Source organism: Mus musculus, chromosome 5 (genome assembly GCF_000001635.26).
Source record: "Mus musculus strain C57BL/6J chromosome 5, GRCm38.p6 C57BL/6J".
Taxonomy (NCBI): domain Eukaryota; kingdom Metazoa; phylum Chordata; class Mammalia; order Rodentia; family Muridae; genus Mus; species Mus musculus.
In genome coordinates, this window is record NC_000071.6 from 139,521,752 (window position 1) to 139,538,172 (window position 16,421).

Genomic DNA, 16,421 nt, shown 5'->3' on the forward strand with positions numbered 1-16,421 from the left:
TTCACATGGCCCAACACACATGCACATGACATGCCTGTGTATGTACACACACACACACACACACACACACACACACACCTGTGCATGGACAAACAACATCCACACAAAAGAAGGAAGGGTGGAAAGATCACTTCACTGTTCCTGTGGCGCTGGCCTCTCCACCGCCTGCCAAATCCAGATGTTCCAGTCTGGATGGCTGCATGGCTGAGCCCACCGCTCCCTTCTCCCAGCCAGCAATCTTTCAGACATGAGTGTTAGTGAAAGCAGCCCGGGGGGTGGGGGGTGGGGAGCACTGCCCTCTCACACGGACGTCGCTATACCGTTTAGCTCCATCTAATTTGGGCAACGGCTGTAGATTTTCTTTGCTTAGTGGTCAATGAGGGAGATAGGAGTGGAGTAAGGGAAGAGGGAGAGAAATTCTTTCTTGCTGGAGCTGGCTGCCAAGAGCAGCCCACACCTGGGTACCAGATGTGCCTGCGTGGAGGGCCATGGCTGACCCGGTGGCCACACAGCACCACAGAATAGCTCTACCAAGCAGAATGGGGCCCATGAGACCAGCCTGGCGGTGGATGGTTGCTGCTTGGTTCCTCTCTGCTGCCATCTCTGTTTCCTCTCCGGGATCTTCCAGGCATGCTGAAGGCTTTCTGGTGGTCCACAGTGTCAGGCAGAGCCCATGGCTCTGGTCCCACAGAGCTTTCACCCGTGGACCAGGAGGTTACTTAGTGATGCAAGCCTGTCTGTCCTGCTGGAAATTTCTCATGGGGAATCTTGAAGCCTTGAGTTAGTGAAGGCAGCCAAGTTCCAATAACAAAGCGATGTTTTTCTCAAACATGGGTAGAGATGCTGAGAATAGTGATAGAGACCTGTTGATCTTGGTACTTAGCAGAGTTCAAGGCCCGCCTGGGTTGCAGAGCAACTTCAAGGCCTGTGAGACCCTGTCTTAAAATAAACTGTAAAAAGAAGTCTACAAACAGAATCTGTAGGGGAGGTGTTGGGGGCATGGCTCAATGGTAGACCCCTGCCTAGAAACCCCAGTGAAGGGCTGGGGGCGTGGCTCAGTGGTAGAGCCCCTGCCTAGAATCCCCCAGTGAGGGGCTGGGGGTGTGGCTCAGTGGTAGAGCCCCTGCCTAGAATCCCCCAGTGAGGGACTGGGGGCGTGGCTCAGTGGTAGAGCCCCTGCCTAGAATCCCCCAGTGAGGGGCTGGGATGTGGCTCAGTGGTAGAGCCCCTGCCTAGAATCCCCCAGTGAGGGGCTGGAGGCGTGGCTCAGTGGTAGAGCCCCTGCCTAGAATCCCCCAGTGAGGGGCTGGGATGTGGCTCAGTGGTGGAGCCCCTGCCTAGAATCCCCCAATGAGTGGCTGGGGGCGTGTCTCAGTGGGAGAGCCCCTGCCTAGAATCCCCCAGTGAGGGGCTTGGGGTGTGGCTCAGGGGTAGAGCCCCTGCCTAGAATCCCCCAGTGAGGGGCTGGGGTGTGACTCAGGGGTGGAGCCCCTGCCTAGAATCACCCAGTGAGGGGCTGGGGGCGTGTCTCAGTGGTAGAGCCCCTGCCTAGAATCACCCAGTGAGGGGCTGGGGGCGTGGCTCAGTGGCAGAGCACTTACCTAGCATAAATGGGATCTGAGGTCTACCACTAGCATCAGTAGAGAAGCAAATAAACAAAACCTAGATCATCGGGGGAATGTGTGCTGTGTATCTGGCCCACACAGGCCTGGGCACAGATCCTCCTCTAGTGCCAGCATTAGAGGATCCAGCCAGGCCATGGGCTCCAAGACTGGATTTAAAGTACGATGAGAAACTAGGGCCCATCAGCCTGCCCCACACATGTCTCGGGGAAGGAAAGTAAGCACAGTGAGAGGGGTTTGCCTGAGGAGACCCTGCCTCCTGAGGGGAGGCATTCCCTCACGAAAGTCCTCTGCTATGGGGTTGGTCTTTGCCCCTCTTCCAGGCATCTGTGATGTAATAGTTTTCCTTTGTTGGATCGAGGAGTATCTAGCAGAGTAAAGCGGTGTACCTCCTGGGTGTCTGAGAGCATTTTCATTGAGTGGGAACATTCGGTTGAGTGAGAGAACCTTTCTGAATGAGGGGTGGCGCCATCCCATAACATACAAGCCAATGGGATAAAAGCGGAAGTTCCCTAGACATGGGTGGCTCTCTCAGCCTCTCAGCTTCCTGGCCTCTATGAGGTGGGCAGCTCTGTCTCTCCGCGTGCTCCCAGTCCTGACATAACCCAGAAACAATGGAAGGGAGTGACCACAGGCTGAGACATCTAAAACCATGAGCCCAAAGGATTGCTTTCTTCTTTCTGTTGTTTCCTCGGGCATTTTGTCATAGCAGTGGGTAGGTTAATGCATGGGAAAGCCAGATGAACTCAGGCTAAGGCCCCTCCACCTCTGGCCGCATCTGAGTCCCCGTGTTGACAAGACCTAGGTAGAGCAATACCTATGGAAGGCTTCATCTCCTTAACGATTTTATTTGACAATTTTAAGAAATTTCCATTTTTAGTTATTATTCCCTAATGCTTTCATACATAGATAAGGTATATTTTGTCATATTTAACCTACACAACCCTCTCTTTCCACCTACTGCTCCTATTTGAACTCCTTCCTCACCCCAGGTTACCCCCTCCTACTTTCAGGTCTTTCATGGTTAGTGTGGTTGAAGTTTTGGCGACCCACTGAGTTTCATTAGGGCTGCCCACATAAGGATGGTTAAGGGTTAGTCACACAAGTACAGACAATGTACCAGTGGCTATACCACTGAGGAAAATTATTCTCAACTCCCCAGAAACCTTAACTATATATAGCTTCTTAGCAAGGAGTAGGGATGGGTCTCACAAGCCCTTCTTCCAGTTTTTATTTCTATTTAAAAACTATTTTCCTTTTTTTTTTTATTGTGTATGGGTGTTTTGCTTGCACGTATATATGTGCACCAGATGTGTGCAGTGTCCAGAGAGGCCAGAAGAGGGTTTTGGTCCTTGGAACTGAAATTATAGATGGTTATAAACTGCCACGCAGGTGCTAGAGATTTAACCTGGATCCTCTGGCAGAGCAACAAGTGTTCTTAATCTCTGAGACATCTCTCCAGCACAACACACACACACACATACACACACACACACACACCTTTTTATTTCTTGAGACAAAGCTCTTACTATGTAGCTGAAGCTGGCCTCCAACTCATAACACTCCCACCTTAGCCTCCCTCGAGGCCAAGATTTCAGGTGTCTGCCCCCACACCCAGTTTAGACAGATGAAAGTCTTCACTCTCTCTGTCTACTGAAAACTATCTTACCTGAATCACGTTTCTAACTCCTCTTTTCTGATCCAGCTTCTTTCAGATTTGAAGTAATTTGGCATCTGCTCTAATTTTTTTTTGGCTTTAGAAAAGTAGCAAAAATTAATTAATCTACAGCTGCCCTGATAACAAAAGTTAATAGAAATTTTAATAAAAATACAACCTCAATAAGCTTCCCTATTGTTCTAATAAATGCAATAGAAGTTTAGGATGGTAGATAAAAAAAAATTAATAAACCACCGGAGGGCAGGGACTGCGCAGCTCAAACAAAGGGCGCGGTCTGGGCTCAGCCTCCTCTGCCAGCGAGAGAGAGAACCTGACCCAAGAGTATTCCTCATTCCGTGCTGGGTGTCTCAACTTGTATTGGATCTTCAATTAATGCTTAAAAAAGGAAATACACACACACACACACACACAAAGAAGGAAACAGGAGGGTCTCATGTGGCCAAGGCTGACCTTGAACTCCTGACCCTTCTGCTTCTACCTCCTGGGTGGACTACAGGTGTGTGTTATTACCATGCACAGCTTATGCCATGCAAAGGATCAAACCCATGGCTTTGCGCATGCCAGGAAAGAACTTTAACCAACTAAACTGCATCCCAGCCATTGATAGTCCTCTTGAGACAAGGTCTCATTATGTAGTCCAGGCTAGCCTCAGATTCTCCATAATCCTCCTGCCTTGGCCTCTTGGGTCGCTAGGCTTACAGGTAAACAGCATCAGGCCCACATAGTACTGATTTGTTTTCGTTGTTGTTTGTTTTGTGAGGTAGGACTCACTCTGTAGCTCAGACTGACCTTGAACTTGCGATGACTCTCCTGTCTCTCCTTCCTGGGTCCCAGGCAAGCCCGGTTGCATCTGGTAGCTGTAGGTCTCTTAGAGCTGGGGAATCACAATCATGAATAAACAGTGCTGTGTGCTCCTCAGAGCAAGGGAGGGCTGAGCTCCAGCCCCGAGCAGATATTATGTGAAGGAAACAGGTGCCTGCTTCTTCATGGGCTCATCAATTATAGTGAGGAAAGCCACGAGGGCTTCTGAATAGTGTTGCAGCCTAGTGTCTCAAAATGGCTAAGCCAATTCCCAGCAAGGGTTTGGTGGGTCTCCTCCCACAACCCACAGGCTGGTTAACTGACCTGAAAAAGCTGAGTGTGGTGAAAGCCTGTCATGTCGGCTATCCAGGAGGCCAAAGCTGGAAGATTGCAAGGCCAAGACTTAGGCTACAAAGTTCAAAGTCAGCTTCAGCAATTTAGTAAGAACTTGTCTTGAAATAAAAATAAAAATAGGGATGGGGTATGGCTCAGTGGTAGAGCACCTGCCTAGAATCCCCCAGTGAGGGGCTGGGGCGTGGCTCAGTGGTAGAGCCCCTGCCTAGAATCCCCCAGTGAGGGGCTGGGGATGTGACTCAGTGGTAGAGCCCCTGCCTAGAATCCCCCAGTGAGGGGCTGGGGGCGTGGCTCAGTGGTAGAGTGTTTGAGTGGCATTTGTGAGGCTCTGAGTTCAATTTTTAGTTTTAAAAGATTCTATGCAAGAAACAGGTCATAAAAAGGGTCTGTGGCAGCTTTAACTCCATGAGACTATGGCTGAGTACCCCACTTACTTCCCTTTGGACCCTAGAACCAAATGCACAACTCAACTGAAAGAGAGAATACATCTGTGGCCTTGGCCTGTCCTGAACATGAAGTGTGATGTGTTGAAGCTCTGGCAATCAAAAAAGCAACCAAAGAAGAGAACCATAGGAGTCCATGGATGTAAACCAGGAGGAGCCACTTCCACCTCTGCCGTGATGCTGGCTGCACAAGCTGGTTACCTGTGCTCCAGGACAAGGCCCAAGTGCATCTGGGAGGCTGAGGTAAGAGGAACTGAAGTTTGTGGCTATCCTGGGTTACAGAGCCTGCCTAAAGGGTGGTGGGGGTGGCAGTTTAGTTCCGTTGGTACAGTGCTGCCTAAATAAAACACACAAAGCCCTGGGCTCCATCCCCACTGCCATGTAAACTGATAATGGTATCACACGGTCCATCATCCCAGCACCGGGGGGAGAGGAAGCAGGGATGTTTGGAGTTCAAGGTCATCCTCAGCTACTTAGTGAGTTTGAGGCCAGCCTGGACTGAGACAGCCAACAAACAAACCAAACAAGAAAAACAAACAAACAAACAACAAAAAAAAACTGGACTTGGTGGCACTCACGTTTAATCCCAGAACTTGGGAGGAAGAGGCAAACAGATCTCGACGAGAGTTTGAGGATAGCCTGGTCTACATGACAAGTTCTAGGCCAGCCAAGGCTATATGGGGACACTCTGTCTCAAAACAAAATAAAACAAAGATGAAGGAAGGGAGGGAGGGAGGGAGGGAGGGAGGAAGGGAGGGAGGGAAGGGAGGAAAGGAAGGGAGGAAGGAAGGAAGGAAGGAAGGAAGGAAGGAAGGAAGGAAGGAAGAAAACTTCCTTTCTTCCAGCTCTATCTGTAACCAAGACTCTGTCACCCAGACTGTGGATCTTTCTGGAAGCTTCTACCTCCTTCCACAGGAAGACTGACTCACAACCACTGTGTGCTTTTCCAATGTTCCTTCCCCTTTTTATTGAGAAAGGATGTTACTTATAGCAAACCTCCTGCCTCATTCTTCCAAGCACTGAGATTTCAGACACGAGCCACCATGCTCAGGGGGCCACTGTTGATGTGTGTGTGTGTCTCTCTCTCTGTGTCATACATGTGTGCAGTACTTTCATATCGTGGCAGGCATATAGAGGTCAGAGGACAACCTTGGGCCTTGGACTTTGCCTTGTTCCTTGCTTTGGACAGGATCTCACCTCCCCAGAAACCATACCTCTATAGCATCTTGGCTGGGCAGGGTGGGGGAGTGGGGGATAGGTCTCACAGGCTCTCCTTCCATTCTTTATTTCTCTTTAAAAAGACTATTTTCGGCTGGGTGTGGTGGCACATGCCTTTAATTCCAGCACTCGGGAGGTAGAGGCAGGCAGATTTCTGAGTTCGAGGCCAGCCTGATCTACAAAGGGAGTTCCAGGACAGCCAGGGCTACACAGAGAAACCCTGTCTCGGAAAACCAAAAGAAAAAAAGAAAAGAAAAGAAAAGAAAAATACTATTTTCAGGATTGGGGACTTAGCTCAGTGGTAAAGCGCTTGCTTAGCAAGCAAGCACAAGGCCCTGGGATTGGTCCTCAGCTCTGGGGGTAAAAGAAAAAACGATTTTCCTTTAAAAAAAAAATATGTGTGTGAGTGTTTTGTCTACATGAATATATTGCATCATATGTGTGCAATGCCCACAGAGGCCAGAAGAGAGTGTGGATCTCCTGGGACTGGAGTTAAAGATGCTTGTGAGCTGCCATGTGGGTGCTTGGAATCTACTTAGGCTTCTGGGGTGGATCCTGTCTCCATCCTTTGTCTCCCTCTGGGCATGCTGGGATCACAGACATGTACAACCACATCTGGCTTTTCTAAAAAAACGTGGATGCTAGGGATATAACTCAGGTCCCCACACTTACACCGGCAGCACTTAACCCTTGGAGACATCTCTCCAGCCTCAACCACCTCCCATGTGCTAGGATTACAGGCTTGGACCACCATGTCTGGTCTATATAGTGCTAGAAACTCAGGGCTTAGTGCAGGTTAGGCAAGCATTCGACCGACGGAGCCACATCCCTAGCCCAGAACACACTGTTTAAACAATGCCTTTGTTTATAGGTTGCTTCCAAGTGGCTGAGGCACCCCTGACTCCCAGAAGTTCCCAGAAATATTTAGGGACACCAGTGGCATAGCGGGTAAAGGTAGAGGGAAGAAGGAAGTGAGGAACGCTTGCTCGGGTGTGATGCTCTTGTGCAAGACTCCCAGTCTACCCTCTGCTCCCCCCTGCCTCAGTTTCTCTGCACATCGGAAGCTGAACAGCTCTGCTGAGAATTAGTTTTAAAATGGTCACTAAGCATTCCTGGCCACTAAGTGCATAGGTCCTGCTAAATGCTTTTGAATCACTGCAGCCTCCAGCGAGGCGCACTCTGCATCGTTGATCTGAGGCATGGCAGAGCCAGCTGGGATGTGTCATTGTGCAATGATCTTATTTAACTGAGCTGATGTGTGTTCTTTGGTCTCTCTTCTCCAGGCCTGCTAATTTCAGATTCGGGTGGTTAGGAGACAACTGCTCATTTCTGTCGTAAATTAAGAAAAGTCTCATTAGAAGTCAAGATTGCTGAGACTGCTCAGTTCGGGCTTGGTGAAGGGTTGGGAGGACGGCTGAATCTGGTGTGGGAACAGGCTAATTTTTAAAATGTTTTTTTGGCCTGGGAATGTAGCTGCCTCAGTTGGCAAAGTGCTTGCCTAGTGTGCATGAAACTCTGGCTTCCATCACCAGTGTGGTGGTGGGTGCCTGTCCTCCCAGCACTGGGGAGGTGGAGGCAGGAGGATCAGGAGTTTAAGGTCAACCTCAGCTTCATAGTGAGCTTGAAGACAGTCTGGGCTACATAAAAAGTTGAGAAACTAAAATAAGAGTAGGTGAAATAGCCCAGAGGGTAACAAGCACTTGCTAAACAAACCTGGTTACCTGAGTTCAGTCCCCAGGACCCACATAAAAGTGGAGAGAGAGAGCCAACTCCACAAAGCTGTCCTCGGATCTCCACACATGCACACTGGCTCAGCTGCCCATACACACCCATCGTAGATACACACTCTCAAATAGGTGAATAAACAAACAAATAAAAAAGTAAATAAATAAAAAGAAATTAAAATAAAGCAAAGTGATTTTTTTTTTTTTAATTTAGAGCCTGTGTGTGCAGTAGTTTGGTCCTATCCGTCACAGCACGGTGACCTCAGCTGGCTGGGTGGGAGGGAAATAAGAGAAGGTGGAGAAAGAGTAGCTGTTTACATGTATGAGGTCGTTAAGGGACACATTTTATTAATAGAAAAAGAAAGAGAATATTTTAAATAAATAACCAAATAACTAAATAAATAATAAATGTGGGTTTTTTGCTCCAAATTACAAAAATCTCACAATCCAATCCAAACAGGATCACTTTTTCTTTCCTCTATGTTTCTTTCTTTCTTTTAAAGATTTATTTGTTTGTTTATTTATTTAATGTATATGACTACACTGTCGCTGTCTTCAGGCACACCAGAAGAGGACATCAGATCCCATTACAGATGGTTGTGAGCCACCATGTGGTTGCTGGGTTTGAACTTAGGACTTCTGGAAGAGGAGTCAGTACTCTTAACCATTGAACCATCTCTCCAGTTCCTCTCTCTCTCTCTCTCTCTCTCGTTCATTTTTTCTTGTTTTTTTGTTTAAGACAGGATTTCTCTATTTAGCCCTGGATGTCCTGGAATTTGCTTGGTAGGTCCTCACACCTGCATGGCAAATACTTTACCAGCTGAGCCACGTCCTCAGCTCTGGAATGTCCTATCGTGGATGAGAAGTACATGGGGTAGTCTCTCCCAGCACAGAGAAGGCCACACACCCCACTGTCCCTTCCTCATCCCAGTTGGATGCAGGACCCAGGGAAGGCCCTTTATGCCATCTCATGCCTCTTCTCACCAGGCTTAAGGACCTAATCTGGTACCTGAAGCCTTTGTTTCATCCTGGTACTGAGCCAAGTATGGCCCTGAGAGGGTAGTGGTGTCTCACATCTTTGGTCCCAGCACTTGGGAGGCATAGGCAGGCAAATCTCTTTGAGTTCAAGACCAGCCTGATCTACATAGCCAGTTTTAAGTCATCCAGGGCTATTTAATAAAACCTTGTCTCAATGCAAACAAGGGCAAACTGCAGTAGAAACAACAAAGCCCCACCCAGTCTAACGGTTAATTTGCTGTGATGGTATTTTCAAATCCAGCCCCAGAGAAGTGAAGATGGTGCTCTCTGGCCAGCTAGCCTGGAGCACTTGAGCTCTAGGCCAGTGAGAGAGCCTCCCTCAAACAGCAAGGCAAAGCAAAGCAAAACCAAAGAAACAAGGGGGAAGGAGACAGGTCAGCAGGCAAAGGCTCGTTCTTCCAAGACCCAGTGAAGAGAGTAGCATGCCTGGGACCCACATTGTGAAAGAGAATTGCCTCTCTAGGAAGCTGTCCACTCACCTCTACGTGTACTCTGTGGCACATGTCTGGAGACTTAGGCACACATACACACACACCACTAAAAAGAAAAAAAAAGTAATTTAAACACATACACACACATGCACATATCACTAAATAAACGCAATTTAAACACATACATATACACACGCACAGATCACTAAATAAATAAATGTAATTTAAACACACACACATCACTAAATAAATAAATGTACTTTAAAAAACACACATCACTAAATAAATAAATAAATAAATAAATAAATAAATAAATAAATAAATGTAATTTAGATGGCTCAGTGGTTCAGAGCACCGACTGTTCTTCTAAGGATCCTGAGTTCAATTCCCAACAACCATATGGTGGTTCACAACCATCTGTAATGGGATCCGATGTCCTCTTCTGGTGTGTCTGAAGACAGCTACAGTATACTCATATACATAAATAAATAAATCTTTTTAAAAACTGTAATTTAAATACACACACATATACACACATGCACACACATCACTAAACAAATAAATGTAACTTAAACACACATACACACACACACACACACACACGATCATACATCACTAAATAAATGTAATTTAAACACATACATACATGCATACACACATACATACATGCACACACACAGGGTGGATGACCCTGGCAGGGGCGGGGCGGGGGAGGGAAGGATTGCCAGCTGGGGAAAACACATGTCTCTGGGTAAGAACGAATGGACAAGATGCTTTCATCCCTCTGTCCCTCCCTGTGGCTCCTGTGTATTACCTTCCCGCTGTGTTGATCCACATGAGAGAGTGTCTCCCTCCCTCTCCCATTCCTCGTTTATACACTCCCTCCCAGACTGGTAGAATCTCTTTTTTTGCAAAATTATCCTTGCCTAATCCGTGGAGACAAGAACTGGATTAACGGTTGCCAAGGGCTGGGGGAGGGTCGGGGATGGGGAGTGACTGCTAATGGGTGCAGAGGTTCTTTTGGGGGTGAAGAAAATACTCCAGCAGTGAATGGGGGTAACCGGCACACCCCTCTGCTGATAACCTGGGAAATCAAAGACACCAAATGGTGCTCTTCAAAAGTCATTGACAGTACCACCCATGTCCCAGTAACACTGATTTGGGCAATGAGGCTGGCACGGTGCCCTTGTTGCTGACCTCGGTCAGGTCTCTACAGCCCAGAGCCACGCCTTTTCCAGTCTGCTATGGGGAGGGGAAGGGAGGGAGGGGTCCATGAAGTGTCTGTGAGTCCTGCAGGTCACCCTTCAAGCTGTGTTTCCCTTTTCCCCTTTGAAGGCACACATGCCATAGCCACAGATATAGGGGACCTTCAGGTCTGACCTTGCTCACCTCTCCAAGCTATGTCTGAAGCACATGGACTTTCAAAGGATGTGGGCTGCCAATACTATGTATGTGCACGTGCATGTGTATATGTGTATGAATATGTATATCTCCTAAAGAAAAAAAAATAATCCTGCAGGCCCGGTGGGTAAAGTGCTTGCTGAGCAAGTGCGGATCTGAGCTTGGTTCCCAGTACCCATACAAAGCTTGGACTGGGCACATACTGGTAATGCCAGCAGTGAAGAGGTGGAAAGAGGAGGACACTGAGGCCAGGCAGCTTGGCAAATTGGTGAGTCTCCTTAGAGAGATCCTTTCTGAAAGGGTAAGGTAGAGAGTGGCTGAGGGATACACCTGATGCTGACCCCTGACCTCTACATTGATACACACACACACACACACACACACACACACACACACACACACTTACTTTATAAGAGCAAAGCTGAACCATAGCCTGCACTCAGAGGGATGGAAAGAATTAAGAACACTTGTTTCACAGGGATTTAGTAACCCATTAGGCTCTCAAAAGAAAAACAGACCCCTGCAATGAAAGTAGGTAGAGATGACAGAACTCCCTGGAGTTAGCCTACACCAAGGTGCAACAGGCCAGAGTGGGCACTTGAGGTGACTTGGGAACAGGGGAGAGGGAAGGACCTAGGACTTAAGAATTCTCTCTCTCTCTCTCTCTCTCTCTCTCTCTCTCTCTCTCTCTCTCTCTCTCTCGTGTGTGTGTGTGTGTGTGTGTGTGTGTGTGTGTGTGTATGTGTGTGTGTGTTTAAGACATGTAAGGGCCCAGGCTGGCCTTGAACTCACAATCATCCAGTCTCAAAATTCCCTGTGATGAGATTACAAGTGTTCAGCATCTTCTTGTAAAATTAGGTGTGCACACCCAGCTTCTTGCAAGCTCCTCATCTAACACACACAGTTGGATGGGTATCTGGAGAGATGGCTTGGCAGTTAAGAGCATTTGCATGGGTCTGGAGGGATGGCTCAGTGGTTAAGAGCACTGACTGCTCTTCTGAAGGTCCTGAGTTCAATTCCCAGCAACCACATGGTGGCTCATAACCATCTGTAATGGGATCCTCTTCTGATGTGTCTTAAGACAGCTACAGTGTACTCTGTATATAAAATAAAATAAAATAAAAAAAAAGAGCATTTGCATTTGCTGCCCCTGCAGAGGACCAGAGTGCTCTTCCCAGCATTCACATGTGATAACACACAATCCGCTCCACTCCAGCTCTGGGGGAGCCAGCAGCTCCTTCTGGTCTAATGAGCCTGCACTCAGACATGTACATGCACATACACACAAACACTTAATTAAAAAATAACTCTTAAATAAAAAGCCATAATTGGCCGAGTACTCATTTAACATGCATGACACGTTGAATCTGATGCCCCACACATGCCTAAGCCAGCCATGATTCATCTATCTGTAATCTCAGCACTGGAAAGTGGGGACAGAAAGGTATGGAGTTCAAGGTCATCTTTGGCTACACAGCAAGTTCAAGGTCAGTCTAGAATCCATTAGACTCCGTCTCAACCAAATAAATTAGCCAGAATGATGTAATCCCAGCACTTGAGAGGCGGGATCAGTGTTTCAAATCCTTAGCTGCATAGTGAGTTCAAAGCATAGTGAGTTCAAAGCCTGGGATACACAAGATTCTACCTTAACTAATGAAAACATACAGTGGAGGGCTGGTGAGATGGCTCAGTGGGTAAGAGCACCCAACTGCTCTTCCGAAGGTCAGAAGTTCAAATCCCAGCAACCACATGGTGGCTCACAACCATCTGTAATGAGATCTGATGCCCTCTTCTGGTGCATCTGAAGACAGCTACAGTGTACTTACATATAATAAATAAATAAATAAATAAATAAATAAATAAATAAAATCGAGCATTTCTTAAAAGAAAAAAGGGAAACATAAAGTAGAGGGGATGGAGAAATAATAGTTCAGGATGTAAGTGCCTTTACTGCTCTTGCAGAGGACCTGGGGTTCAATTCCCAACACCCACTTGGTGGCTCACAACCTCCTGTAACTACAGTTCCAGAAGATCTGGGGCTCTCTTCCAATGTCTGTGGGCTCCATACATACATACACATACATGAACACACACTTTTGAATCTTAAAAAGCTTAATTTTAAAAACCCTAGTGAGCCAGCTATGACAGTGGCACCTTGAATCCCAGCACTTAGGAGACAGAAGCAGGAGGAACTCTGGGAGTTTTTGAGGCTACATAGTGAGTTCCAGGCCAGCCAAACAAAACCAAACAACCCATTCCAAATTTCTCTGCTGTCCAGTCTGAACTTGAGATGTGCTTTCTCCTTAACTGTGCAGACTTGCTTAGTAGTAGTACACAGCGGGTGTGTGTGTGGGGGGGGGGGGCGGAAATAAGGTCTCATCCTAAGACCACTTTGGTAATTGGTTTGGTCGCAGTGTCTGTTAAGAGTCTTGCTGCCACTTGGCCCCAGTGTAGAGAAAGGTGGCTTTCTCTCTTTCTTTTTTTTTTTTAAGATTTATTTATTTATTATATGTAAAGTACACTGTAGCTGTCTTCAGACACACCAGAAGAGGGTGTCAGATTTCATTACAGATGGTTGTGAGCCACCATGTGGTTGCTGGGATTTGAACTCCGGACCTTCGGAAGAGCAGTCGGGTACTCTTACCAACTGAGCCATCTCACCAGCCCGAAAGGTGGCTTTCTGGTGGTCATTTGTGGTCAATCTTCAGATGACAATCCCTCTTCCTCCTGCTTGGAACAAGAAGGGTGAGGGAGACCGATCAACCCAACAGAAAATGCACCCCCTACAGGCTGGGCCATCATGGCTGCGGTTTTGCTTGTTTGTTTGTTTGTTTGTTTCCGAGGGTGTCATAGGACGACAGAATCAGACAAATTCAAGGCTAAGTGCCAGAATATTGCTTATCTGCCCAGCCACGAGGTGGGCTGCTTCCTCCTCCCACAGCCTGTGCCATATCCGGGTCCAGGGAAGGACAAAGCAGGAGGTCGGGTGGATTAGTTTTCCCTACTGCAGCTGCTGCGGATGCCCTGCCAAGGTCTGCCTGCATCGGAGGATGTGCGGATTCGAGGCCCGCCCCGTCCATGTGTAGCTAGCTGGTTCATCCCTCCCCGTCGAGCCGAACGTTCAGTGTCCACTCTGGACGATGCGTGGTCTGCCCGCGCGCCAGTGCCACCCCGGGCCTTTGTTGTCGGGGCCTCGTGCCGATGGGTTAATGGGGCAGAAGAGATCGGTGAAGGGTGACAGAAGTGGGCTTTGAAAGAGAGTGTCAGCGTAGGGCAGCCAGACAAAGGCCAAAATACACACGGGCGGAGAAGGACAGATGGGACAGGAGAGAGAAAACAATTAGGCGGCGAGTGAGGGGGCGGGGCGAGGCTTCATCTTTTTCCAGTTAACCAGGCGGGCTTGGGGCCCCTCGCCCCAGGCTGAAGAGGGGAGGGACGCGAGTTGCTTCTGCAGCTCGTGGAGAGAGGCTTCTGAGCCTCTTTCCAGACTAAAGTTGCACCCTAGCTTCCCACTGGCTCTGTGCTGGGTCTTCCCGCTCCTTTGAAGGGAGGATTGGTGGATGGGTGGGTGAATGGGAATGGACGGGTAGGTAAATGGATGGATAGATGCAGGAGATGGATGGGTGGATAGGTAGATGGGTAAACAATTGTGTGGCTGAATGGACAGATGGATGGATGGGTGAGAGGGTGGAAGGATAGTGTAGACAGATGAATCCCTTTACCCACAAATAATCAGAATTAAATCTTAATCAGCCTGGACAGGCAACCCTAAATTCTCTCTAAGGTTGCCTGAGAAGGTTTCCCTTGGCTCCTCAGTCCTTCCTGTGCCTGAATACCAATGATCTCCACCCATCAGAGCCTCCTACCCTGGAATATCTCTGGGTGGGCGGCTCTTGGGCACAGAAGCGCAGCGCACAACCCGCCTGCTGGACAGTATCCCGAGCGCCTGTCAGAGTGAGATTCCCGCCAGGGGGCGCTGCTTCCCTCCCAGGCCGCCGGGCCGCTCGCTGCAAACCGATGCTGTTTAATTAACGTGCAAATTGAGTAGATTAAATGACTCTAAATAATTAGCCGCGGATCCTATAAACAGGATAACATATTTAATTAAGCAGCGATATAGATTTTGGAAACTGTTAATGTATTTTGAGAATGGCTGCTTAGATCTAACACTTTCCCCTCTAACTTCAAACATGTAACTACAGCCCTCCCAACGTGGATAAATATCTGGTAACAAGACTTTGCCTGTTAACTCCAACTAACAGAAATGAGGGCTCAACGGGAACTTTCTCGGGCCTTGGCTTCGGCGCTGCTTGGAACTGTGATACCCTGTGCCAACCGGGGTCTGTTTAGCATTGCTGTAGTGGGTACAGCGTGGCCTGGTCCTTGACAGAGGGGGTACTATGTCGCGGGGGTGGGGGTGTGAGGACACAAGAAGGTAAGTGGAAAAAAAATACAATCCAATTTCATTATATCAATCACATTTAATTGGCAATTTGTACGAGCAATGACCGGGCTGGCTTTAGGTAAAACTATTAGGCGACAGGCGGGTGTGCTACTAAAATTCTTGGTTAGTTAATTAGTGTCTGAACTGCGGAGGGAAAGGATCCTAGATTTACTCTCTACAAAGAGAGAGCAGCCCAGACAATTCATTAGGCAGGCGGCTTGTAAATTAGAGCTAAGTTAACCTGATTTCCCTTAATTAAAACATCTTTTCTCGTTTACGATGTGGATATAAGTAGATCTCCAGGGTTTTGAATTTTCTGCTACAGCAGATGGTCAGCTCCGAGCAGATAATAGTTAACGCTTTCTCTCTACCAGATCAGAACAACGTGAGCCGCTGGCCCATCTGAGGATTAAAAGGAGAGATAACAAAGAAGGTTAACCCTTCCGAGGCTCCGAGGGAGAGGCTGGCCCTGGCCTGAGGGGTCCGTGGAACACTTGGATGTGTAAGCCAAGGCTTCAGGGACCCAAGAGCTTGGAGAGGAACCCGGGACACAGGAGCTGGGATACTGGGGGAAGTAGCCACTCTGCAATGAGTATTGGGATGAGAAGCAGTTATCTGTGCGCTTCCTGGTGGGAATACAGTTCTTTTCTGTACATGGGACATCTTAGTGCCTGGTCACCACCTGGCCAAACAGAGTCCCTGCTCTTGTCTCTCTTTCCTGCCTCCTGTCCACACACCCCTACCCCACTCCCTAGTGCTAGACGTCACCATCACCAGCCTTCTGTTACATTCTGGACCTCAATGTCCTCCACTCAGTGAGAGATTCTATACCCTGAAGGTATAGAGACCTTCCTGCTGGGCCTGAGTTGCTTTCTGTATGTAGGGGACCTGAGATGCTTCTAAGGCCTGGGGTCCCCTGAATCCAGCCTCCCTCACACAGTAAAGTGATGTTTGTGCAGATCTACAGAGATGCTCACAGAGTCCCAGACTCTCTGGGCAGCAGAGCTTGCCCAGGCTAGCTGTCCATGCTTCAGGCCTTGGAGGCCCCACTCCAACAGCAGCATAAGGCCCCTTCACCAGGCATACTCTGCCACTGGGCCAGAGTGGCCAGCTGGGATGCCAGCTCCAAGTCTCTGCTAAGCTGGCAAGACCCTCCCCGCCCCTCCCCCCCACAAAGGCACACTTTCCCCCCAGGCTCTTGACTGCTACCACACCGGAGACCGCTGTTGCACCAGTGGGACCTTGCTTCGCTTCACACCGTACCAGT

The 16,421-nt window shown here is 48.3% G+C and overlaps 1 long non-coding RNA gene across 1 annotated transcript in view; it reads left to right on the forward strand.

Moving 5' to 3' along the window:
- The first annotated feature begins 1,999 nt into the window (after positions 1-1,999).
- The window catches only part of 4930500L23Rik (RIKEN cDNA 4930500L23 gene), a 17,589-nt gene continuing 3,167 nt past the window's right edge, over positions 2,000-16,421 (forward strand). The window contains exons 1-3 of the long non-coding RNA NR_040701.1: positions 2,000-2,183; positions 4,907-5,141; positions 15,529-15,656. This is a non-coding gene — a long non-coding RNA (RIKEN cDNA 4930500L23 gene). The remainder of the gene's footprint in view (positions 2,184-4,906; positions 5,142-15,528; positions 15,657-16,421) is intronic.